Below are 27,342 nucleotides of genomic sequence, written 5' to 3'. Positions count from 1 at the left end.
TATTTTAGCACGTAAATATTTAATTTAGGCCTAATATAGCTATTTTAACTCATTTTTACTCTTTTACTTTTATTTTATTACAAGAAAACGAAAATTACAAAAATAGGCTCATTAATGTTTTGTAGTCATTTTTTAATCTTGAAAAAATACCAAAAAAATAGTTTTGTTTTAATGGTCGGTCTTATTTTAATAATTATTTATATTTAAATAGGGCTAATTAATATTTTTGATAATACTTCTATGTGGATAATTTTTAATTAATTAAGCTAATTTTAAGCATAGCTAGTCATAAATGCCCAAGTTTCTGGCTCATTCCTTAAGTCCAATACCCAATACCCATTAAGTTAACCCTAGAGACCCTTCTAGACTCTTCATTGGAACATAAATAAATGAAAAGATCCTAAAGACCTAAGAGCAATTAACACAAAAATACACATTTAGACCTAGGGTAACACCTATCAGCTAAGGGGGAGGAGAAGGCCTAAAAAATACACCGAAGGCAGTGGCGTTACACAAGACCCCACCCCTCGTACTCCATTTTCCTCACACCCCATCAGCTTCTCCTTCATTTTTCAACGCTGAACCAGCAAAAAGACGACCAAAAAAATGAAAATAACGCCTAAAGGAGCTGAAAGGCGATGCTAGAAAGAGACCCCATCGTCCTGCGTCTTTTTCTTCAATTAGAAACCTAGCGAAAACCACAGACCCTTCCCCATCGATCTTCTTGAAAATTTTTCGAGCACTGTTCATCTTCTTCTTCAAAAAGAAGAAGAAGAGAAAGCCCTAGGAGCCAGCCCCCCCCCCCCCCCCCCCACCATCAAGAACGCCCAGGTACAAACACAGATGTAGATCTCTGTTTTCTTCAGTTAATTTCGGATTCTTGTTCCGAAAATGGAGTTTGGTTGAAGACGTAGTTGAGTTGAAGTGCATCTCCATTTGAGTTTCCGGTCGAAGTCGGTGGTTCCGTTGAAGTTTCTTGTTGAAATCCCTGGGCTTGTGCATCAATTGCTCAATTCAGTTGCTGTAATTGACGGAATTTTACTAATTGAAAATATCCCAGGTCACTTCTTTCCCTTGTTTTTTGTGTGTGATTAAACTATGATTTGATGCCTCGGTTAAAAGGATTCAGGAATTGCGCAATTCGTTAGTTGTTAAGTGAGATTGCTGCATAACTTGTAGTTTTCTGGTTTTCGTTTTGAATCTGAGTGCTAGTAGATGCGGTTCCGCAATTTTCGAGCAGCGACGAGTTTTGTTGAACTCTTTTTCATAACGTATGCTCTGTTTCATCTCTTTGCTTGAGCGTCTCGTAATTTTTAATCCGCCTGATGGTTGTAGTTTGATTTGAGGTTGTGATTTTTTTTCTCGTCTAGCTTGAATCTATTCAAATTTTGTTGTTGTGGGGTTAAGTTCTGGAAATGATTTTTAAAAATAGGAATCGAAACAAAGATGTCGGTATTTTAACTTGATGATGACTTGAGATTATCTTTCGTTGGTTTTTCAAATGAGAAGCTCGTTAAGCCGAAAGGCTACTTGGCCTTGTTAATTTCATGTTAAGCTTTTCTTTATCATAAAGTTTTCACCCGGCCTTTTATTTTGGTGGACTCCATAAGCTCAAGTGATTCTCAAAGGTTGGTTAAAGGATCTGGTCTGTTTATTTCCCAAATCTGCCTGATTCTCCTTCTTTGATTAATATATGATGCTATAATACATGTTTCACTTAAATGCCAAAGTTGTTAAGTGATCATGCTTAAGGTGAACTTACAGGATCAAATTTATTATAGGTGGGTTTTGTTTGAGCTGTATGATTAACGATAATTACTTCCTTGCAAGAAGGCGATTGGTCATGACTGTTGCGACCAAAACACTCACGCAAGTGCTATATTTCGACAAGTAATATAGTAGTAAGTAGAGTATCGTTCCCACGAGGAATTGTGATCAACTTATCGACTGATGTAGACTCAAACAATTATCAATTCAAGCTAAATTATCACAAAATATATAAAGAACCAATTTACAACTTACTTAATAATTGCACAATAATTCAACACAAAATTACTACACCAATTACACAATATTTTGATAACAATTTTGGTAAAGTATTCCAGGGTCATGGACTTGCTAGAGATCATGCTACTATTTTAGCTTAAGATTGATTTATTGAATTATCCGGGTTATTGATTATAGGGTTAATAATATTCATAAGAATCTTTCGAGTTCTTATGCATCTATTCAAGTTAAACTAATACCTATATGTCTATGGTATTAATATTAGCAAGAATGCATTTACAACTCCTATTTTTCAACCAAACAAGGCAATTAAGTATATGTCTATCTTAATTGCAAATCTTTCACCCGATGCTCAGGATCCGGATCTTGCTCTATTTGATTCTATATGCAATCAAAAATTTCCTTTTTCAAGTTTAACTCAAGATCCGTAAATAATATTTCACTGTTAGCTATGCAGTAAAATAATTAGAAGCAGAATCAAATAAACAACCCATAACGATAGATTCAAGATCTTCAATCTAAGCTTCAAACAACAAGATCATCTAACATCCATGACCCAAGAATACTAGAGTTTTTTAGCTACTCATAATTATACAAATAACAACAATAAAAATCTTTAAACATAATATACGTAAATACTAAGAGAAGGTTTAGAAAAACTCTTTCAATCTTTGCTCCAAGTTGATGTTCCTATTGATTTTTGATAGTTGAAGATGAGTTTCCTCCTCCTTCTCTCTCTAAAAATCAGATCTTCCACACTCCATCTGCTTAACTCCAATAATGGAGTTCTTGCTTTATGTAAATTGAGTGGGATTAAGAAGAAATTCCAATTTTACCCCTTTAAACAACCTTTCCCGAAATCTGGACTAGCGCGGCCGCGCACCTGACCGCGCTAGTCCAGTTGTCCCATATTCTTGATTCTTTTCTTGTTCTTCCACCATAATTAATTCCGAGGGGTTTTTCATTTATTGCTCCAAAATGGTTCCAATCATATTTGATTTACGTAATATACGCTTCTTTACCTGAAATGTATTCAATTCACTATTAAAGCCCATAATTCATCAATTAATCATAATATATCATTGGAATATCATCAAGCAGAAGCATAAACAATAGCTAAATCACCCAGATTTCGCTTATTATCAACACCCCACACTTAATCCATTGCTTGTCCTCAAGCAATCAAACTATTATATTAGAACTATCTCTAAAGATCCCTTCACTCAACTATTTCCCCTAACGCATTACACCGAGAACAATATACATATGTTGCTCCTAGCAGTGAACAATCCTAGCTTTAAAGTTGAATCTCAAGTGTCATGCATATTCAAACTTCCTCAACTTGCTCTTCACAAAAGTCAAGATTTTCTTTTTTGTCACAAGTCATATGCCCTCACCATCATGCCAATAAGAAATATTTGGTAATTACTCCGCACATTCCAGTCATATACTTATAATAATCAATTAAAGCACTCACTCTCACAATAAAAGTCACATGCATGCAATTGATACCATAAGATTGCCCTTAATGTAAATCTCTACTAATGTAGGCTAGCTCAATCCAAAATCAATTAGGACTGTTTCATGGTTGTAATGAGGGCTAAGGGACGAGTAAGATGTATTTAGGAATAATGACTCAACCCCTAAGCACTTTAACACATCACACGAGCAATTTTTCAGCATAAATTCTTCAACCTACTTCTCATTTATACACAATGTCATCCCACAAATACGCCCATCTTCTTTAAGCACTCTATTAATTCATTCCCACTAACTAGAGCAAAACACAATGTAATTTTTCTTGTCACTCAATTTCTGCTAGTGGTGTATTCATTTACAACATAAGTGCACCTTTCATCCTTTTATTGGTTCCACTCAAAAGCCACCCCACACTTATTTCCTTCTTACTTCTTTTAGCGTTCTTCTCACAATTAAAGTGCTTTAAGAGGTAAAAGGATCAAAACACTGTCAATTAAGAACAAAAGTGTACAGGCTTGTAATACGGGTGCCAAACAAAAGTCTAAAGGCTCAAAAGGGTTAACTAGGGACAAATTTTATTTGTGATAAGCAATTAAGCTCAAAAAGGTTAAAGAAAGCCTAACATCATTTTTCAAATCGAGCATCACCTAATATTTCGCTTTAATTCACATACCGGGCAAGTTCTAGACACAAATACAATGCATGGACTACACAAATACTCACCACACATGACATATGACTCATTCCAGATCAGCTCATCAAGACACTCCATTACGAGCATTCAATTCAGTACAAACATACAATTTAAGGCACTTTTGGTGAGATTCAACAATTAAGACTAAGCGTTACACTCTAAGTTCTATTGTGTTCAGGTGTGTCAACGCTATGAGTTCTCTTCTATATATGCTCACTGAAAAACTACATATGCCCGGTTCAAAATAAACCCTTGGAAAAGAACCGTGGCTTAAAGAAAAACCAAGGGAGATTTGTTATACTACCTAAAAATACCAAATATAAAAACAAAAATCTTTTTGTTGTTTTCAATAAGCTCAGTCCCTCAAGAACTCCTATCCAAAAGAATCCGTCATCGGGCCACGCCAATATTACTACTAAAAAAATATGTTTTAAGAACAATTACTCCAACAATACTAAATCACCAAAACATTTAAAAACAAAAGTGAAATAATCACGCAATCCCAAAACATTATATATTGTACCACACCACCAAAACATTCCAACAATCCAAAACAATTAAAACAACCTAAAAATTCATAATAATTACTACCATCCTTCCACCCCACACTTAAACGTAAGGCATGTCCCCATGACTTTCATTTCTAAAAAGAAAAGAGGCAAAGATACTTCCCCGAAACTTCATTCCTGATCTGAGACAGTGTCAGGATTCACATTACATGCACGCCCCAATGCTCTGAGCCAACCCATAAATTTTTTCTCTGACTTGACTTGTCGGTCAGCTATCTCCTCCACACGGTTGCCCAACCCAGTCATAGTGATGCGAAGATCCTCTACCTCTTTTTCCAATGTGTTTTGACGAGGCAATCTGGTAGATCGGGAAGATGAAGTTGCTCGTGATAATGTTGCTGTTGGTGCTGTTTGTGATGCTGATCTTGACAGTCTCGCAGCTGATGACAGTCTTGCAGCTGATGACAGTCTTTCAGCTGATGCACGGGGTGCTTCTGGCTGCGCCTCACTTTCAACATTCATTGCCTCATTTTCCTCCTCCTCATCATCGTCGTCATCATCATCAGAGCTGCTTGATTCTACCACCTCTACTACCTCCGGCTCTTTCCCCGTTGTCACTTTATCAGCTCGGAACTTGCTTTCCTTTTCAACCAACCCATCAGCAGGTTGATATTCTGGCACACTAGCAGCCCTGCATAGTTGAGTAACTAGTGAAGGGAAGAAGAATCCATACCTCTTGATTTTGCAGCGAGTGAACATCTCATCATACATGATTTTAGCTACGTCAAAGTCGTGACCATTAACAAAACACCAGACAAGACAAGCTCGGGGTCCATTGACTTCCGTTTTATTGTGTGATGGGATCAATCGGGCGCATATGAGATGCAACCAGCACTTTGCTTCAAATGTGAGTGCATTAGAATGAAATTTCTGCCCATAAGTCATCCAGGAAATTTCCTTGCCAGGTGCCAAAATGGTCTCAAAGAATCTTTCCCAAATTTCGTATGTGGGTGCCTTACCATAGTTATAGAAGTCATTATGCTCCTCTGGAGGTGCAGGCAGCTGATAAGCAGTACGAATTGCCTCAAGTGAAGCATTCACTGCTCTTTGGCGCACTGTGACTATTCCATTTGTATGCTCTGGAGCATTGGCATAAAATTCTCTTACAACCATGAGATTTGCCTCACCTGGTTCGTTGACGAATGTGTGTAAGCCCCTTCTCAGCAACTCATCGTGCATATGAGGGCACAACCGCTGAAGTTTTCTCATGTCAACACCTCTTTCAGGAATTGGTTTCTTTTCAGCTTTTTCTACAAATCGGTCCTGAGCTTTGGCCGAAACAAATCTTGTATTATCAAATGGGCGTGCAATTGCTGCCTCTCGTGACCTAGCTCTGCCTGTTTGGTTGCTTGAGGAAGGACCTGTGGTGCGTCTTTTTCTGGAGTTAGTCATTATACATGCAAGACAATAACATATTAACATAGCCCAATCCAAAATTCGCGGCTCAATGGGGTTACTTAGACTTCACACTCATCATTGGTCACAAACTACATTTTCTTATTCATGGGGGCTTTTTCACAAACACATTGCATGCATTGTATTATCATAACCCCTTTTACACTTGTTAGAACAATAATCACCCTTATTCACCCATAAAACATCACCAATCAAGTGGTTCTCCTCCCCCACACTCATCAACCAACAATACCCCCAAGTATTTCACTAATTTATACATACAATTTATGTACAATTAACACAACATATGTATAAACACTTCAACAGAAATTCGAAAAATAGCAATAAAAATAAAAATAAATTATCACTAACATTATTCTCTGTATAAAAGAACTATACGAGAATAGTTCACTATTATTACACAATACCCATCAATACTATCATTATATTTACTTAAAACATAAAAACAAAATCTGGAAAATAACAAGAAAAATAAAAGAAGAGAAGAACTTAGAACTTAAAACTAATTTCTTACTAACATTTCAACTTATAATATCAACACCATTCTTAGAAACCAACTTTAACAACTATAACTACTTTATTTGCATATAAACAAAAATTTGAAAAAAAAAATAAAAAAAAAATAAAAGAAAACAAAACAAGAATTCATACCTTTGTTGGAAGAGAATGGTAAAGAAGATGAATGTGAAGATAGAGAAGAAGATTTGATGGGGATTGTTTGGGAGAAAATGGTGAAGCAAAAATGGTGGAAGAAAGGTTTGGAGAAGAGAAGGGTTTTGAAGAGGGGAAATTGGGTTAGAGAGAGAGATAATTTGTTGGAATGAGGGTTTTTGGGGAGATGGTCGTTCAGATAAGGGTAATTAGGGGGGTAGGATAGTAATTTAATTAACAAATTAAAACAAAAACAAACTTAAAAAAAAATGAAAAATTTCACTGAACTAGCGCGGTCAAATGCGCGGCCAAGACAGAGAGCCACTGAACTAGCGCGGTCAAATGCGCGGCCGCGCTAGTTAGGTGCACGGCCAAGACAGAGAGCACCCCAAAGTAGTGCGGTCAAATGCGCGGTCAGGTGCGCGGCCGCGCACCTGAGCGATTTCTGTTTTTTTTTATCAGCCCTCGTTCACCTGTATTTATTAGTACACAATAAACATCATAATCAAAAATACCATGATCGTTGGGTTGCCTCCCAACCAGCGCCTTATTTTACGTCGCGACACGACGCCATATTGCATTATACATCAATTAAATCTACTGAGGTTTTGTGACGTTGAATGTCACCACCCCAATAATGTTTAATTCGTTGCCCATTTACCAAGAAAGTACCACTTGAATTTGTGTCTCGTAATTCAACTGTTCCATGAGGAGTCACGCTTACTACAACGAAAGGGCCTGCCCCACGAGACTTAAGCTTTCCTGGAAAAAGCTTTAACCTTGAATTAAACAGAAGAACTTCTTGACCCGGCACAAACTCACGATGTTGGATGTGCTTATCATGCCACCTCTTGGTTCTTTCTTTATATAACTTGGCATTTTCATAAGTATGCAACCGAAACTCATCAAGTTCATTGAGTTGTAACAGTCTTTTTTCACCGGCTAAGTCCATATCCATATTTAGCTTTTTGATTGCCCAATAAGCTTTGTGTTCTAGCTCAACAGGCAAATGACATGCCTTTCCATAAACCAACCTGTATGGAGAAGTACCTATTGGAGTCTTGTATGCAGTTCGGTAAGCCCACAATGCATCTTCTAACTTACCGGTCCAGTCCTTCCTATTTGCGCTCACAGTTTTCTCCAAAATCTGTTTTACCTCCCTGTTTGACACTTCAACTTGACCACTCGTTTGAGGGTGATATGCAGTAGCAACCTTGTGTCTCACACCATATTTTGCTAGGACATTTTTCAACAATTTATTGCAAAAGTGTGTTCCTCCATCACTTATCAACACTCTTGGAGTTCCAAAGCGTGTGAAAATGTGCTTCTTTACGAAACTTACCACTACCTTCGCATCATTAGTAGGAAGAGCAATGGCCTCAACCCACTTAGACACATAATCAACTGCAACCAAAATATATCTGTGCCCATTAGAATATGGAAATGGTCCCATGAAATCTATTCCCCAGACATCAAAGAGTTCTACTGCCAAAATATTTTGTAAAGGCATCTCGTGCTTCTTCGTGATCGTTCCGGTTCTTTGGCACCTGTCACAATTTTTAACAAAAGCATGTGCATCTTTAAATAATTTTGGCCAGTAAAAACCTGATTGCAAAACCTTTTGTGCAGTTCTGTCTCCCCCATGATGACCTCCATAAAGAGAAGAATGACAGTCATGCAATATTGCATTCATCTCCTCCTCAGGGACACACCTTCTTACCAATTGATCTGCGCATTGCTTATATAGAAAAGGCTCGTCCCACATGTAGAATCTCACATCATGTAAGAACCTTCTTCTATGGTCAGCTGTGAATTCTGGTGGAATCACCCCATTTGCAATGAAATTCACATAATCAGAATACCACGGGGTTTCATCCGAAGTGATAGCTAGCAAATGTTCGTCAGGGAATGTTTCTTTGATTGATTCTCCTTCAGTGACATGGCCTCTATTTTCCAGCCTGGATAAATGATCTGCAACCCGATTCTCTGTTCCCTTTCGATCTCGAATCTCCAAATCAAATTCCTGCAAAAGAAGAACCCATCGAATTAACCTTGGCTTGGCATCTTTCTTTGCAAATAAATACCTTATAGCGGAGTGATCTGTGTAAACTATGACTTTTGTCCCCACTAGATAGGATCTAAACTTATCAAATGCCCATACTACTGCGAGCAACTCTTTTTCAGTAACAGTGTAATTCATTTGAGATGAATTAAGAGTTCTACTCGCATAGTGAATGGAACGAAATATTTTCTCCTTCCGCTGCCCCAAAACAGCTCCAATGGCTATATCATTTGCATCACACATCAATTCAAATGGAAGTTTCCAATCTGAAGAAATGATAATCGGTGCAGTAACTAATCTTCGTTTCAGCTCATCAAATGCTTTCAGACAAGCATCATCAAACTTGAAAGATGTATCTTTCTCAAGAAGCCTGCACAAAGGAGATGAGATTTTTGAAAAATCCTTGATGAAACGACGGTAAAAGCCCGCATGGCCTAAGAAACTGCGAATGCCTCTAACGGATGTTGGTGGAGGTAATTTTTCGATTACTTCCACCTTTGCTTTATCCACCTGCAATCCATTCTTGGACACTTTATGCCCTAAGACTATGCCTTCACGTACCATGAAATGGCATTTTTCCCAATTTAGTACCAAATTTGTTTCTTCACACCTAGCAAGGACCTTATCAAGATTCATTAAACATTCATTAAAAGAACATCCAAATACAGAAAAATCATCCATAAATACTTCCACAAATCTTTCAACCATATCAGTGAAAATAGCCATCATACACCTTTGAAAAGTCGCAGGTGCATTGCAAAGACCAAATGACATTCTTTTAAATGCATAGGTCCCATAGGGGCATGTAAATGTGGTCTTTTCTTGGTCTTCTGGGGCTATAACAATTTGATTATATCCCGAGTAGCCATCCAAAAAACAGTAGTATTCCTGCCCGGCTAATCTATCAAGCATTTGGTCAATGAAGGGAAGGGGAAAATGGTCTTTCCGGGTGACATTATTCAATTTTCTATAATCTATGCAAATCCTCCACCCAGTAACAGTTCTAATGGGAATCAAATCATTATTTTCATTTGTTACTACGGTCATTCCTCCTTTCTTTGGAACACATTGGACTGGACTTACCCATTTGCTATCAGATATTGGAAATACAATACCTGCATCAAGCCATTTAATCACTTCTTTTCTTACCACCTTTTTCATGTTCGGATTTAGGCGGTGTTGTTGTTCTATGCTTGGCTTGTGCTCTTCCTCCATGAGAATTTTATGCATGCAAAAAGCTGGATTAATACCTCTTATGTCGGACATTGTCCACCCAATTGCTCTTTTATGCTCACGTAGTACTCTTAACAATTTCTCCTCCTGCAATTCAGACAAGTCAGCCGAAATAATAATAGGTAACGTTTCAGAACTACCCAAATAAGCATAATGAAGATGAGAAGGTAAAGGCTTTAATTCCAATTTGGGAGCTTCTTCAACTGAGGGCTTCAGAGGACGACCATCTGGCCTGTTCAACGGTTCAAAGGGATTAAAACCTTTTATATATTCACATGTTGCATTCAAATTATGTTTCATCTCCTCAACCTCATCATTAATCTCCAAACTTTCAAACAACACAATTGCTTTTTCTAAAGAATCCTGCAAATATACACTTGAGGTAACAAGTTGTTCATCAATCTCCATGACAGATATCATAGACAATTCTTCATACTGCCGAGGAAGTTGAATTGCTTTATATACATTAAAAACAGCTTCCTCGTTGTCAACTCTCATGATCATTTTTCCTTCTCTTACTTTAATTATAGCATCACCTGTAGCCAAGAGAGGTCTTCCCAATATAATAGGAACTTTTTCATCAGCCTGAAAATCCAAGATAATGAAATCAGCTGGGAAAATAAATTTCCCAATTTTCAGTAGCACATCTTCTATCACCCCTTCCGGGTAAGCTATGGACCTGTCTGCTAGTTGCAACATCAATGTGGTGGGTTTTGGAGCTCCCAAACCCAATTGTTTGTACAAAGACAATGACATCAAATTTATGCTTGCTCCCAAATCACAAAGTGCATGACCTACGTCAACATTGCCTATTCTTACAGGGATAGTAAAGCTGCCAGGGTCCTTAAGCTTTTGAGGAAGCTTATTTTGGACCCTTGAAGTGCACTCTTCAGTAAGTGCAACTGTTTCAAATTCAGTCAGTCTCCTCTTGTTAGCCACAATGTCTTTTATGTATTTGGCATATTTTGGAATATCACGAATCACATCTACCAACGGAATATTCAATTGAATCTGACTCAACATAGAGAGAAATTTGTTGAACATGCGATCGTCATTCTTTTTCTGCAATCTTTGTAGAAGAGGTGGTGGTGGTCTTGGAATATTTACAGGTGCTGAAATTGTATCATCTTTCCTTACTTCCTGTGTTGCTTTGGGAATCAATTCACCCTCAGGTACAGGCTTGTCTTTTCTCTTCTTTGGAACTTCTTCTAATTCCCTTCCAGTTCTAAGTGTAATTGCACTAACTTGCGGATTTTTCTCTGTATCACTTGGAAGAGCACCTGCAGGCCTAGTATTTTGATTTGCAGCTAGCTGTCCCAATTGTCTTTCAAGATTTCTAAAGTCCGTTCTGAGTTGTTGATTGTCTTGCAACAATTTTTTCAGCAATTCATTTGTACTTTCTTCTGCTTGTTGTGGAGGCCTTTGAGGTTGATTAAAATTTCCTTGGGGTCTATATTGATTCTGATTTGATTGATTTCCAACCCAAGAGAAATTAGGATGATTCCTCCAATTTGCATTGTAAGTGTTCCCATATTGTGCCTGTTGGTTCATCGGCCCTCTGCTTTGTTGCCCCATATAATAAATAGATTCAGGATTCGTTGGTCACATGTCACTTGTGTGATTATCTCCACACATTTCACAACAAACTGACATTTGTTGAACCTGCTGCATTGGTTGTGATGGTCCCATTGTCATTCTGGTCATTTGATTTGCCAATTTTGCTAAATCTGCTCTCATGGCGGAAATGTCATCCAATTCAAGTAACCCTGCTTTCTGTTTTATTGCTCTCCTTGGTTCTCCTTCACCTTGCCAATTATGATCATTAGCAGTAAAGTTATTTAGCAGAAGTTGTATTTCACTGTATGGTTTTGCCATGCAACTACCTCCACAAGCTGAATCAAGATTCATTTTGGAAGTTTCGTCTAATCCATCAACAAAAGTATGACCCAATACTTCATCAGTTTGACAATGATGAGGACAATCCCGAAGTAGTTTCTTGTATCTTTCCCAAGCTTGGCGAAGAGTTTCACCATCCCGTTGTTGAAACCCAAGAATCTGACTCCGCAAAAACTTTGTCTTTTTGGTGGGAAAAAACTTGATTAGGAATTTCTTTGCTAAATCATCCCAATTGTGGATTGAATTAGCTGACTCTTTTTGCAACCATTCTCTAGCATCCCCCAATAATGAAAAGGGAAATAAGGTCAGCCTGACATAATCCTTGGAAATATTTGGATAATTGTAAGTATCCGTTATTTTCAAAAAATTTTGAATGTGCCTTTGTGGGTCTTCATGAGATAGACCAACATATTGCCCAGTGGACTGTATCAGCTGCACCATGTACTGTTTAAGCTCAAAGTGACCGGTGATTTCAGGCTTCACAATGGCCTGAGTCATATTAGCAAGGTTTGGCCTTGCTGCTTCTATCACCGCACGTTCTTGATTACCTGCCATCACTGTTGGCTGTGGTTGAACTTGAATGTCCAACTCTCTTTCTGTTTTGTTTCTAGCTTCCCACTCCTTCCTTGTTCTATGAATTGTTCGTTCAATTTCAGGATCAAAAGGGAAGAGGTTGTTTGTGCTTCTACTCCTCCGCATTCAAGAGAAGAGCATGCGCAACACAAACAAAATAGATGTAAAATTTAGGTTTTTTTTTATCAACACCTAATAAAATTTTAAAACAGTCAAGTAGCTAATTTCAACTCCCCGGCAACGGCGCCAAAAACTTGTTGCGACCAAAACACTCACGCAAGTGCACGCGATCGACAAGTAATATAGTAGTAAGTAGAGTATCGTTCCCACGAGGAATTGTGATCAACTTATCGACTGATGTAGACTCAAACAATTATCAATTCAAGCTAAATTATCACAAAATATATAAAGAACCAATTTACAACTTACTTAATAATTGCACAATAATTCAACACAAAATTACTACACCAATTACACAATATTTTGATAACAATTTTGGTAAAGATATTCCAGGGTCATGGACTTGCTAGAGATCATGCTACTATTTTAGCTTAAGATTGATTTATTGAATTATTCGGGTTATTGATTATAGGGTTAATAATATTCATAAGAATCTTTCGAGTTCTTATGCATCTATTCAAGTTAAACTAATACCTATATGTCTATGGTATTAATATTAGCAAGAATGCATTTAAAACTCCTATTTTTCAATCAAACAAGGCAATTAAGTATATGTCTATCTTAATTGCAAATCTTTCACCCGATGCCCAAGATCCGGATCTTGCTCTATTTGATTCTATATGCAATCAAGAATTTCCTTTTTCAAGTTTAACTCAAGATCCGTAAATAATATTTCACTGTTAGCTACGCAGTAAAATAATTAGAAGCAGAATCAAATAAACAACCCATAACGATAGATTCAAGATCTTCAATCTAAGCTTCAAACAACAAGATCATCTAACATCCATGACCCAAGAATACTAGAGTTTTTTAGCTACTCATAATTATACAAATAACAACAATAAAAATCATTAAACATAATATACGTAAATACTAAGAGAAGGTTTAGAAAAACTCTTTCAATCTTTGCTCCAAGTTGATGTTCCTATTGATTTTTGATAGTTGAAGATGAGTTTCCTCCTCCTTCTCTCTCTAAAAATCAGATCTTCCACTCTCCATCTGCTTAACTCCAATAATGGAGTTCTTGCTTTATGTAAATTGAGTGGGATTAAGAAGAAATTCCAATTTTACCCCTTTAAACAACCTTTCCCGAAATCTGGACTAGCGCGGCCGCGCATCTGGCCGCGCACCTGACCGCGCTAGTCCAGTTGTCCCATATTCTTGATTCTTTTCTTGTTCTTCCACCATAATTAATTCCGAGGGGTTTTTCATTTATTGCTCCAAAATGGTTCCAATCATATTTGATTTACGTAATATACTCTTCTTTACCTGAAATGTATTCAATTCACTATTAAAGCCCATAATTCATCAATTAATCACAATATATCATTGGAATATCATCAAGCAGAAGCATAAACAATAGCTAAATCACCCAGATTTCGCTTATTATCAATGACCTTCTCTGTTCTAATTGTCACTGCTTTTTCCGCCATTTTTGTATGCCCCTACGATATACTCTGGCACCTTTGTTCTGAATATTGCCTCGCATACCTTTCTCTAGTTAGCATTTTGTTTGGTTAAGAAGTATTTAAGGTTTTGTCATTTTCCATGCCAAGTTAGGTGCAGATCCCTTGTACAAGTGTAAGTCCATGAGATTAATTTCGAAATTATTTAATGATTGTTGGTCACCTAGAATGAGGGAGTGGAGGTATGGCTTTAACTGGGAAGTGTAATGGCCCTCGCTTAATTAATTTTTAATCCTTAGAAATTGAGGCATGCCATTTAGTTGAATTCCTATGGCCCTCGCAAACTTGAAAGTGCGTAGTTGCTTTAGGTACGACATTTTAATAATTTACCTTCCTAAACTCAGGTGCGCATTTATGTGACCCAAATTCAAAACTCAACAATGTTATATAAAGTGTGTTGCGAACTCTGGGTACATTTATGTGATGTGGTTCAAGATATATTTTAAATGACGTTGCAAATCTTTCTTTAAATATGGTTAAAAGTGGTTTAAAGTTAAAATGCACATAGGTTAAAACATGTAATAAAAATCAGATAATTGAGCCAGTAATAACAGTTGAGCGACCGTGCTAGAACCACGGAATCCAGAAATACCTAACACCTTCTCCCGGGTTAACAGAATTCCTTACCCGGATTTTGTATTCGCGGACTGTAATACAGAGTCAATCTTTTCCTCGATTCGGGATTTGAACCGGTGACTTGGGACACCATAAAATTATCTCAAGTGGCGATTCTGAATTTAATAAATAAATAATCTCGTTTCGATTGTCACTTTAAGTTGAAAAAAACTCCCTTATATACCCCTTCACGGGAGTGTAGGAAAAAAGAGGTGTGACAGCAGCTCGTAAACAAAATGTTTGAAAAGAAAATAGGTCAAACCATGGAAGTTTACATAAATGATATGCTAGTTAAGTCTTTGAACGCAAATGATCATCTTAAACACCTGCAAGAAACCTTTGACATCCTAAGGAAGCACAACATGAAGCTCAACCCCGAGAAGTGTGCATTCGGAGTTTGTCCCGATAAGTTCTTGTGATTCCTGGTGTGGCAAAAGGGTATCGAAGTTAATCCCGATAAAATGAAAGCCATCGAAGACATCCCTGACCAACTATCAAGTGTAAAAGTGGTTCAAAGTTTGACAATAATATTGGCAGCTTTAAGCAGGTTCATTTCCTAGTCTTCAGAAAAATGTCATCGCTTCTTTTCACTCCTCAAAAAGAAGAACAACTTCAAATGGACTCTGGAATGTCGGCAAGCTCTAAAGGATTTGAAAAGGTATTTATCGAGTCCTCCAATACTATCAAAACCAGAGGAAGGCGAACAACTGCTGATCTGCTTATCGGTCTTGGATGTAGCGGTAAGTGTCGTTCTAGTCCATGAGAACGAAGGTATGCAATCTTATATCTATTATGTTAGTAAAATTTTAATAGGAGCAGAAACTCGCTACCCACATCTCAGAAAAATTGGCCTTAACTCTAGTAGTCGCTGCTCGAAAGCTTAGGCCTTATTTCCAATGTCATCCGATAGCCATGGTAACCACTTTTCCCCTGCGGAATATCCTTCATAAACCTGAACTTTCAGATAGGCTGGACAAGTGTATAGTCGAAATGAGTGAATTTGACATAGAGTATAAACCTAGGACTGCGATTAAGTCACAAGTTTAGGCCGACTTTATGGCCAATTTCAGCCCGGGACTGTTACCTTTAGCTACCAAAGAAGTAGTTATGGTGTCATAGTCGACATCAGGAGTTTGGACATTGTTCATGGATGGAGCTTCCAACGTGAAAGGGTCCGGGTTCGGTGTAGTGCTAATCATGCCCTGGGGGGAAACCCTAAGGCAGGCTATAAGAACTGTGCCTCTTACTAACAATGAAGCAGAGTATAAAGCTTTGGTTGCAAGACTTGAGTTGGCCTGAGGATTGGATTCCGAGGTCTTAGAAATCAAATGCGATTCCCAATTGGTAGTAAATTAGGTCTAAGGGATCTTCGAAGCCAAAGTGGATCGCATGCAAAAATATGTAGTGAAAGCCAGGCTCTGCTTGCACGGTTCAGGGAATGGTTAATTACCCACATCCCGAGAGAAAAAAACACAGAGGTAGATGCACTAGCCAATCTGGTATCGTCCACGGAAATGAAGGGATCAGACTCCGATATGGTCATGCAGCTTATGCATTCGATATTGGACGCAGATGACTATTATGAAGTAAACGCGACGAATTTGGTCTGGGACTGGAGAAATGAGATCATTGACTATCTCGAGCATGAAAAACTGCCTGAAGATGCCAATGCATCTTGGGCGCTACGCACTAAAGTAGCTCGATACAACTTCAAGGGAGGTCAATTGTATAGTTCTTTCCAAGGCCTGTTGGCCCAATGTTGGGGAGCTTCCAAAGCTAACTATGTCATGATAGAAGTCTACGAAAGGATCTACAGAAATCACTCGGGTGCGGATTCCTTAGTGTTAAAGTTAATTAGAGCAGGATACTACTGGTCCTCGGATGGAACAAGACACTAAGACTTATGTATAGAAATGCGATAAGTATCAAAGCCATGCACTGTTGGTACATCAACTAGTAGAGCTACTGCACTCCGTTTTGTCGCCTTGGCCATTCATGAATGGGGAATGTATATAGTCGGTCTGCTCCGCCAGCCCCCAGTAAGGTTAGATTTCTTTTGATTTTAACTGACTGTTTTTCTAATTGGGTTGAAGCAGGAAATCGGTGAGCGCGAAGTGTTAGATTCCTTATGGGAGAATATTGTTTGCAGATTGTGATACTAAAAGAGATGGCCTACGACAACGGGCCATAATTTATAGGCGCAAAGGTCACTAAAGTCCTTGAAGATTTGAAAATCAAAAGGATCACATCATCACCCTATCACCTGAGCGCAAACGGTCAAGCAGAATCAACAAACAAGGTGATTATCCAAAATCTCAAAAAGATATTGGAAGCAACCAAAGGCAAATGGCCCGAAAAGCTACCAAGAGTACTATGGATGTATAAAACAATGGCCAAATCAAGCATGGGGGAGACTCTTTTATCTTTTGTATATAGAGTAGAAGCCTTGATCTCGGTGGAAGTAGGAGAACCTATCTTGAAATATTTTCGGGTGGACGAAGAAACAAACAACGAAGCATTGTTGGTCAAATTGGAGCTGCTCGATGAATGCAGGGACTTGGCGCACATAAGGATGGCAGCCCAAAAACAAAGAATGAAAATATATTACACTCAAGGAGTCAACCTCCGTTATTTCAAAGTAGAAGACTTGGTTTTAAGAAAAGTAACTTAGAAGGCCCCTACCGGGTTTCAGTTATCACTAGGAAAGTGTCATACGAATTGGAAAATCAAGAGGGAGTAAAATTGTCGAGCAACTAGAATGTGGCACATCTCAAAAGGTTTTTAACGAGGAAGCAACGAAAAGCATACTACGAAGGAAGCTTCGTTAGTAGAAATAAGACCTTTAAATGACAAGACATGCAGACAACGAGCCATTACAGAGCGGTTAGATAGTCTTTTTCTCGGTAGCAAAGTTTCTACCGGGAAGTAAAATTTGCTATCGAGCCAAAGATTACCCGACCGTTCACGAGTTCAAGACACTGGGGGATTGTTAGATAATCTTTGGCTCAATAGCAAAGTTCCTAAGGGAAAATGAAGCTTGTTATCAAACTAAAGATTATCCAACCATTCACTAGTGGAGACTTCCAGTGTTCAAATTCGCATTATTCGTATTCAAACACCGAGGGGATGATATGAGAATACGACATTGATTGACACATCTACTAGGACTACGAAATCCGGAAACAAAGTTTTATCATCGGGACATTGCGCAACCAGCCCCGTAGAAACAAGTTGTACAATTTAGCCACAAGTAATGGCAATTTATTTTTAGCACACCGAATACTTATGTACTTTTGAAAATGGAATGAATAAAGTAAATTCCTTTTATTTTTATCCTTTTTATTGTCCCATCGATGAGTTAATTTTATCATATGAAAGTTAAACAAGTACTTCAAATGCTAGTGGCATAATGAACAGGAGACGTCCTCTTCAAGAGCACCATAAACCTAATAGGGCCCTCTCTTATGAAACCCTCATGGTAAAGGGTTAATTTAGGAAGAACTTATGCCCAGAATTCAAATGCTATCGGAGAAAAATACACCCGAAGCTCGCATAACTCGACGCAAAAAGTAAAATTTGCGCAATACTTAAACGAAAACTACGCAAAGAGAAAAACTTGCACAATACTTAAACGAAAAAAAATACTTCTATATACAACAAACGTGCCAAGCAGCACAAGTACAAACATATGGAAAATAAAAACAAAGTGAAAAGAAAGAAAAAAGCTCTGCTACTGCATCCCCGGAATTGGAGGAAGAAAAATATCTACACCCCCAGAAGAAGTAGGAGGATCCGCCGCCGGATCAAGATCTTGGCCTTCCATCATCCCCTTCGGGTTCTTCTTCAGTTCCCGAGAACTCAGAACCAGAACCAAAAGATTAAGTAGCATCAGGTTGGACCGAGAGACCCCTTCGGGCAGTCGACTCCAGCTCACGAGCCTTGGCGATTGCGGCATCAAATTTAATGACGCCTGCTTTGGCCTCTTCCAAGGTTTTTCTCCTCATTCTATACATAGAATATATTTTTTCAACAATGAGGGAAGCCACTCGGTGCTGAAGTTCTTTCTTAAGACGGTCAAACTTAGTCGAAAGGTTATCCCGCTCAAATCTAGCGGCCTGGAGGCCGACATTAAGGTTGCGGATAGTGGAGTTAAAAACTTTATTATGCTCTATGAGTCTCTTATGCCTCTCTTCCAACTGGGCATACTTCTCCTCAGCAGCATCAACTTCTTCATCTTTGGAGTTCAAGGCTGCCTCCAAATTATTCAGTCTTTCAGTAGAGGCAGCCTCGCGATCGGTAGCAGCAAAAACACCATTTTGGACCTCAACCCACTTTGCCTTAGCTTCTTTAAATTGTACCCTTAACGGGGCGGACTCTTGGCTAAGGGTCACTACCTTTTGCTCACTTTGCTACAACCGAGCCTCCAACTTAACGGCCTCAGCAGCTTGTGCTTCCAGTTTTGGGAGGCGGGCAACAATTTGATCCCGCTCGGCCAATAATTGATCTCGCTCAGAGGTGATTTTCTCCTTGTCAAGGATCAACCTCTGAAGGCCCTCAGAAGCAAGGAAGTTAGCCTACAAAACAGAAGTACAAATTAAATCCTGCCATAATAAAGATAGAAGGAAGAAAGATCGTAGCGTCGTTGCATTGTGCATGACATTGTTTACCATTCTCTCTCGAGAGAGATTGTATTATATTCCTATCCTTCTCTAAAGCCAGAGGCTTCAAATAATTAGCAATTTCCACTGGCCGGGACAATAGATGGTATCCGGTAGAAACCGAGAGGGAAACACTCCTCCTCCTCTAGGCTCTTCGGAGGAGGTAGAATAATTATGCCCAAAATTCCTGTGAACTGGAGAAGAGGGATATCCTCCTCTCGAATGACTACAGCCGGTGGAGACTATATCGCAATTGATGGTGGCGAAGGCAAAGTTGGCGAAGATGGACATGAAGCTGATAGCTTTGTAGGTTGACACGAAACTATAGCAAAAGCATTGCTAGTTGTTTGTTGCTCATCAACCAAAGATGGAAATGACCTGGTACCCACCCTCACGATACCGGGAACGGTGACTGGGACTCTGAAGCGAGAGTTAGCATCTTCAACTACAACATATTCCCTCTAAAGCACCGGGACGTCGTCCTCGGTTGCGTAACTAGATCAAAAGATTCAACATTTTGTTGAGATGATGAAAGTCGTCGTCTTCTATGTAGAGAAGCCCCCTCATCACTGGTTCCTCCATCATCATCGGTTACCATAGTGTCTATGGCTGGCTCGGAGACGACGCTTATCACCATAGTATCCGCGGCTGGCTCAGGTGCAACGCTCTTCGCCTTTTTATTTTTGCCTTAGTCGTAAAGGAACATCGCCTTTTTTGTTGCTTGTTCTACGTACGGGGAATCCGAGAAAAAGCACTTGCACCGGAAGCAAGCTTGATGACAAGCAATAAAAAAGGCGACCTTCAACTAAAAAATTGCCAATGACAAGCACCACAATATCAGCAACCTCGTCGCATCACCAAGATCAGCCAAAACGTCCTCCTCAGGGATGGTAGCAGAGCCCTGAGGAAGACCTGAATTCAACAGGAAAGAAAAGTTAGCCAATTTTCCTATACGAAAAGAAAAAACAAGATAAGTTCAACCAACCATGATTTTTGGCCTTCTACCCGTATTTAAGGGCTAGTTCTTTACACTTGCGGGTGTCAGGCGTAGTGACTGTTGATACCAAAAAATTTTCTCATATATTTTAACATGCATATATATTTTCAAAATTATGCACATGCATTTACAAACATGCACAAGCATTTCTATAATTTGTTTCATAATTTTAAAGGCTTTCAACCAATTTATTTATGCATTTTTACTATTCAAACATCCAATAATTATACCTCATATTATTTTTATGATGATTTAATCTTATAAATTCATCATTTATGCCCAAATAGTGCTTAAATATTTTAATTACATTTTTTATAATTACATTTGTATTTTTAAGCTAGAATTGCATATTTTGCAATAATAGCCCATATACATGCATAATTATATTATCTATACAGAAAATGGATTTTTATATTTATATAATACTTGGTAAATATTTTAAATCATTTTTATGTACAAATAATATTTTTGTTATTTATTAATTATTTTTATAAATTATTTTTATTGATTTAATTGGGTATTTAAAATCTAGCATTTTTCCAATTAATTTCGGACCTAGACTAACCCAATTTACCTAGCCCAATTACCCTAACCCAAACCCATTAACCCAGTCCCCATACCCATTTTAAAATCGACCCATCTCCTTCTTTAAATCACAGCCATTGATCTCTGAAAATCAACGACTCACATCCCTTCACCCCTTTTAGTTATATCCCTCCACCCTAACCCTAACCCCATTTTATCTGTTTCGCCGCCTTCAAACGCTCTCGTTTCTCCCTCACCTCTCAAACCCTAACCTGCCGTCACTAATCTCCTAACAATTCCTATACGGAAATAGAATCATTCTTTGATTCCTTACCATATTTGGCCTTACCTCTTCACCAGCTACTCCTTTTTGATATTATTTGACTAGGTTGCCTCAAATGGCAAGTTAATCTCGAGAGATGCGGACTAGATCTGGTTCAAAATCTCTTATGTTGTGGTTGTTTCCTTATGTGTTCATCATAACCTCTGTGAGTACGAATATGTTTTCCTATCCTTCAGTTATGGTCTCATGTTTTGATTCGGACTAGATCTGGTTCGATTCTGTTTGTTTTATGCTATTCTCCACCTATATTTTGCTCTATTACTCACAAATCCGTCCATTTTTAGTTGAATCTTCTACTTATCCTAAAATTAGGGTTCAAGATCTTTCAAGATCTAAAATGATTTTTCTTCCTTTGTATTTTTTTCTTTAAAGTTTCAGTATATCTGCCTCTGTGTTCATATTTTCTTTACTATTTATTATTGATTCTGTTTACCCTAAAATTTAGGGTTTTTGATTTCTTAAAAACGACTAAATCTATGTATTTCCAACTCTATTATAGTTTCCCCTTTTGTTTTCTACGCTGATTTTAGTTACCCTAAAATCTAGGGTTTTGATTTTTCGAACAAATATGGTTCAAACCTTAATTATTTCTATCTATATGTCTTCGTGTATTTATCAAAGCTTTTGTGTTTCTGTTTTTTCTTTTGCTTACATTAAGTTAGGATTGTCATTATTTTGTATTTTTTCCTTTAAATATTTCTGTCTATTTGCCTCTATGCATCTTTCACTCTTGCCATTAATTGTTGGCTAGTTTTATTTACCCCAAAATTAGGGCTTCTAAAAGCTTTACCAAGATTTTAATCTTTCTCATCTCGCATGTACTGATACTTTCCTTATTCTGTTCATCCTACCTTGTTCCTTTATTTCTTCACCTTGTTTGCTGATTGATAATTGGTTCTATATGATACTTACCTTATTCGGAATAGTACTTGCTTGATTGCTCGCTAATTGACTAAACTATGTACTATCTTCCCCTAAATTAAACTCCTCATTGATTCCGGAATTATTTCTTTACCTTATTTAACCTAGTACTTAATTACTAATCAATTCCGTATAAGGTTTTCCTTAAATCAAGTAGTACTAGCCTGACTTTACTCGATTCTGTCTTGTTAATTAATTCATGTTGATCTTAATTGATTGTTAGTTGATTTTCATTATCTTGTTTGTTTTACTCTATTGCATGCTATAAAAACCCTTCCTCTCTCCCCTTTAGAGACATCCGAACTCTCCTATCCTCACCACAAAACTAAAACTCTCTCTTACTCCTATTCTGATTTTTGTACTAAATGGCTATTATTTGGCCGGCTGAATGCCAAGGCCAAATTGTTCTGGAACTTAACTGCTACTGCATCTTTACTTTCTTTTCTTCATCTGGTATGTTCTAACCTTTGCAATTCCTGTCTCTATGCATTGTTTGATTAACTTGCTTCAATTCCTAACATAATTTTGTTTGCTATGTGATTACCTGACTTCGCTTGATCATGCTAAACTAAGTTATCTCTAATAATGTGAAACCCTGTTTAAATCAGTTGTATATTCCCTGTTCCGAACATGGCTAGATACTGCAAGCATGTAACTAATATGTAGCTAATTCTGTCTGTTAATTCAAGTGTCCTTGCTTTTGTAATTAATGATATGAGTATCCAATTTAAACAAACACCAATCTGTTTGAATCATGTGCTGAATATGGATTCTGTTTGCAACTCTGTAGTCTGAATCTATTTGTTTCTGAAAATTAAATTGTTTTCCTAAAGCTGCCCCCTTACCTTCCATGTACCAGTTCTCAAATGGCTACTCTTAGTCCCTTAGGTTCCTACCACCGAAGGTGTGAGCACTGCTTAGGGTCCTTGAGACTCCTTTCAACTCTAACACATTGAGGCTGGTTTCCCAATCCTTTATGAATTTTGTGTTGAACATCTGATTCTGGTGTGAGTATTGCATGGGGTCTCCGAGGCCCTTGGGAACTTTGACACACCAAGAACCTAATTTTATGTGCTATGGACTGCCATTATGCTCAGAGTTGCTATGTTTGAAGGCCTGGTTCCCAGGTTATTTTTGGGCCTATGAAGGCTCCCTATAATGTAACAGATGCTCTTATGTAATTTATTCATTCGGGGCTGTAATAATCTCTATAATAAACAGATTTGGAGCTTATTAGTAAAAGCTGGGGGGTCTATTCTTATATCTCTGTTGAAATTGGGTAGAAATCCTGCCTATAGGACTTAACTATGCTAATGTGGATACTGTATTGTGTTTAGAGATCCTGCCTATAGGGATTTTTATCATCAATATGATTCTGTGTTGCACATCCGCATGTTAGAAACCCTGCTTATAAGACTTTACATTTAATTTTGCATATTAGAAATCCTGTTTATAGGATCTCCACGTATGTCTAACTCAATGTGCATTAGCGACCATGTCTATAGGGTTCTATCTGTTTGATTAACAAACTTTCCTAGCAATTTGCTTAAAATTTTCTGCTCACATATGATTAATAGATATCATGCCTATATGAGATATAAAATCAGTTTCAACTTAGATAGCATGCCTATAGGGTGAAATCAGTTCTGAAACTTAGAGATCATGTTTATAGGAGTTTAAATCAAGTCAACACTTAGAAATCATGCCTATATGAGATATATAAAAAATCAGTTTCTGCAATTTAGATATCATGCCTATAGGAAATAAAAGTCAATTTCTGCAATTTAGATATCATGCCTATAGGGAATTTAAAACCAGTTTCTGTAATTTAGGTATCATGACTATAAGAAATAAGTAAATTAGTCCCAACACCTAGAAATCATGTTTGTAGGAATTAACTGATTCTGTAAATTAGAAAGCATGCCTATAGGATTTTGTTAATCACTTAGGCAAATCTGTAGGGTTACTAATGATTTCGGGCCTAAATTCTAATATTTTTACTGCCTGAGAATGCCCAGATTCAGGGTTTAGTAAAATCAGTAGGCAAACTGATAGGTACTCATCTGCTCGCTTTAATAAAACTACTGCATATTCTGTTTGTGCTCATTTAGATATCCTGCCTATAGGATCCTAAAATAATTTAAAATTGCTTGTTTGAACAATGTGCATTTGTTTGTTTATTTATGAAGGTTAACATTAGCCCACTTAATTGCTTCTTAGATGACAGTCCTACTTGACTTTTGTTTGTCGCTTAGTTTTCTCTTTTTAAACAACATAGGTGTCTGGAACTGCCTTAAATAGAGGTCCTAAACACCTCCAGGGCCATAGGTAAGGGACTGGTAGTGCACGCATAAGGTATGTACTGGATGTTACTAGAAAGCTTAGGTAATAATTGAAAAGGGAAGGGTAATTGGGTAGTAAAGGAGATGATGACCTGTGTGCTACGCGTAACACCTCAATTTGGGGAAAGTTACCGAGTATTGCATAGAAGTGATCCTATAGGTTAATATACTTAGTACCCCTTTAATTCCCGTTTTAAAATCATCTCTATTTGTTTAAACTGCTTTATTTCCTTAAAGACTAATTCTCTTAAATTGAGTTTGTCCGGGACCCACCGTTGTGGACCTCGAGGGGTGCCTAACACCTTCCCTCAAGGTAATTTCGAGCCTTTACCCAATCTCTGGTTATGTAAGCTGGTTTCACGAGTTAATTGTTCTAGGTGCCCTAACGCACCTTAATCCATTAGGTGGCGACTCTTCAAATCACTTACCCAATTCCTAAAGGAAAGGAGTTGTCCCAAATGTCGAAACTCGGACTCCGCGAGGAAAAAACAGGGTGCGATAGCATGACGACTCTGCTGGGGATATTTTTAGGTCTTACCATACCAAACTTTCTTTTTGTGAATTAATCTTAAGCATGCTTTATTCTATTAATACTTCCCTTCCCCCATCCCCCTTTTAATTTGGATTTAATTGCTTATTTGCAAGCATTTATGATTTCCTTTACTATAGAAACTGACTTGTCTCCTTGTTTTCTTTCTTAAACGTCTTTCAATTATTACATACTGCATTTATCATTCTTTTTAATGTGCAAATACGTGACAACATGTTATTTATTGTTGCATAAATCATGCTCAACATCGTATTCCACTCGTGCGCAATCAATCCTATAGCAACGCTTGATGAGTGTTTGCGCCCTTCCTATATATCACCTTTTAAATTCAGAAAGGCATATTTACGGTAAAACTAGTCGATCAGCGGTGCAGTCTAGGCCTCTATAAAAAATCTTACTCTGATTAATTGTACATGCGTCATGGTCAAACCTAGCCAGGTTAATATGTTTTCCACATAATAACCCTTTAAGACAAGCCTCGTCCAAAGTCCACCGAGTTTTTCATAATCCCATACGGACGCAACCACGATTTTGTGCATTAATGTTGGAGAAATAAGTGCCAATGCGCTAATCATTGTTGTATAAATAGTCGAATCTAGAGGGGGAAATGGCCTAACCATATTTGTTTTGCAGAAAATAAGGCACGAAGTCCCGAGGTTCGGCATGGTCCGTAACATACCACCATTGTTGCTAGATTGGTGGGAGGATCTTCCATCAAGTGATAAAAATCATGTGAAAAGGATCTTGGGAAATTTGCCTTCTTTATTGGACCTCCAGCCGAACAACATGTTAATCGAAGCTGCCACAATGTTATGGGACAAAGAAAGAGCCATGTTTCGCTTTGGAAACTTAGAAATGACCCCTCTCTTGGAAGAAATAGGGGGATTCACTAGGCTACCTTGGGATAGTCCTGGTTTATTGGTGCCAGAAAATCGCACTACTAGGGGGTTTCTGAAAATGATAGGATTAAAGAAGGATGATGACTTGGAGTGCCTGAAGAATTCCTACATACCTTTCGACTTCCTCTATGAACGGCACGGTCACAGTAGATCTTATCGTAATTTTGATGACGAATTCTCCATCACTTCCTTGGTGGATTCACCGTAGGGTTTTTGTGTTCATCGTTTGTTTCTTGGGTATGATAGTGTTCCCGATCCAAGGGGATAGAATCTACACCAGACTGGCCATGGTAACCAAAACCTTGATGGATGTGATCGAGGGGCAGCCATATACCATTGTCCCTATGATCATAGCAGACATTTACCGGGCCTTAGAGCGCTATCAGAGGGGGTACAAATACTTCGAGGGTTGTAATTTGCTGTTACAAGTTTGGTTGTTAGAGCATCTCCAAAAGGGTCAATATTATCAAGAGCTTTTGCGAAGGCCGTGGAATGATCACCTAGCTTTCCGTTATCCTAATAGAATGACTTATATCCCATATAGGTTTGCTCAACCCGAAAATGCTATAGGATGGGCGCAATTTTTCAGCAATTTGACTAAGGATCAGGTTCAATGGATGTTCGAATGGTTCCCTACCGATGAGTTCATTATCAGATCTAGGGACGTTCCACACTTGGTACAGATCGGGTTAAGGGCATATACCCTTATGCTCCCATCAGGGTTATGAGACAAACTGGTAGGAAGCAGGTCATACTGCGAGTTGCTAAAATGAGTCACTACAGGGCAGATTTTCAGGATGACGACGTCCCATACAAATGTGAAGCTCAACATATGTGGCATTTGAAAGTTGTCATGGAAAAGGATACCATCGAACCAGATTGATATCATGCCGGTCATGTTTACTTTTACCCATCATAGTTGGAAGATAACATAGCAGGGATATTCGAGCCAAGGGTTGATCAAGGAAATGGGGTCATAGATGAAGTTGCCAAAGCATAGCTGAAATATAACAAACTACGCAAAAGAGTTCACGAGTCCGAGGCTGAGCACTTGGAGTGACACAAGACCGATATGAAACTAATTAACGAATGGAGGGAGATGGTTGTTAAATCAAGCGAAAGGTTGGAATGTCTATAATACAATCTGATGGAATTGGATGGAAAGATGAGGAAGAGAGTCACCGATTGCCAGATCATCGATGTGATATGTACGAACTCGTGAGAGTGTAAGGATTCTATTGATGTGATTTCTATCGGATTCCAAGA

At 38.1% G+C, this 27,342-nt stretch overlaps 1 long non-coding RNA gene across 1 annotated transcript; it reads left to right on the top strand.

Moving 5' to 3' along the window:
- Positions 1 to 800: 800 nt before the first annotated feature.
- On the top strand, positions 801 to 23,548 carry LOC142166284 (uncharacterized). The gene is made up of 2 exons (XR_012696558.1): positions 801 to 1,060; positions 23,145 to 23,548. It is a non-coding gene; the product is annotated as an uncharacterized LOC142166284 (long non-coding RNA).
- Positions 23,549 to 27,342: the final 3,794 nt, after the last annotated feature.

The sequence above is a fragment of the Nicotiana tabacum genome, chromosome 11, assembly GCF_000715075.1.
Source record: "Nicotiana tabacum cultivar K326 chromosome 11, ASM71507v2, whole genome shotgun sequence".
Taxonomy (NCBI): domain Eukaryota; kingdom Viridiplantae; phylum Streptophyta; class Magnoliopsida; order Solanales; family Solanaceae; genus Nicotiana; species Nicotiana tabacum.
The sequence above is the reverse complement of the archived record's forward strand: the minus strand, read 5'-3'. Positions and strand labels throughout refer to the sequence as shown.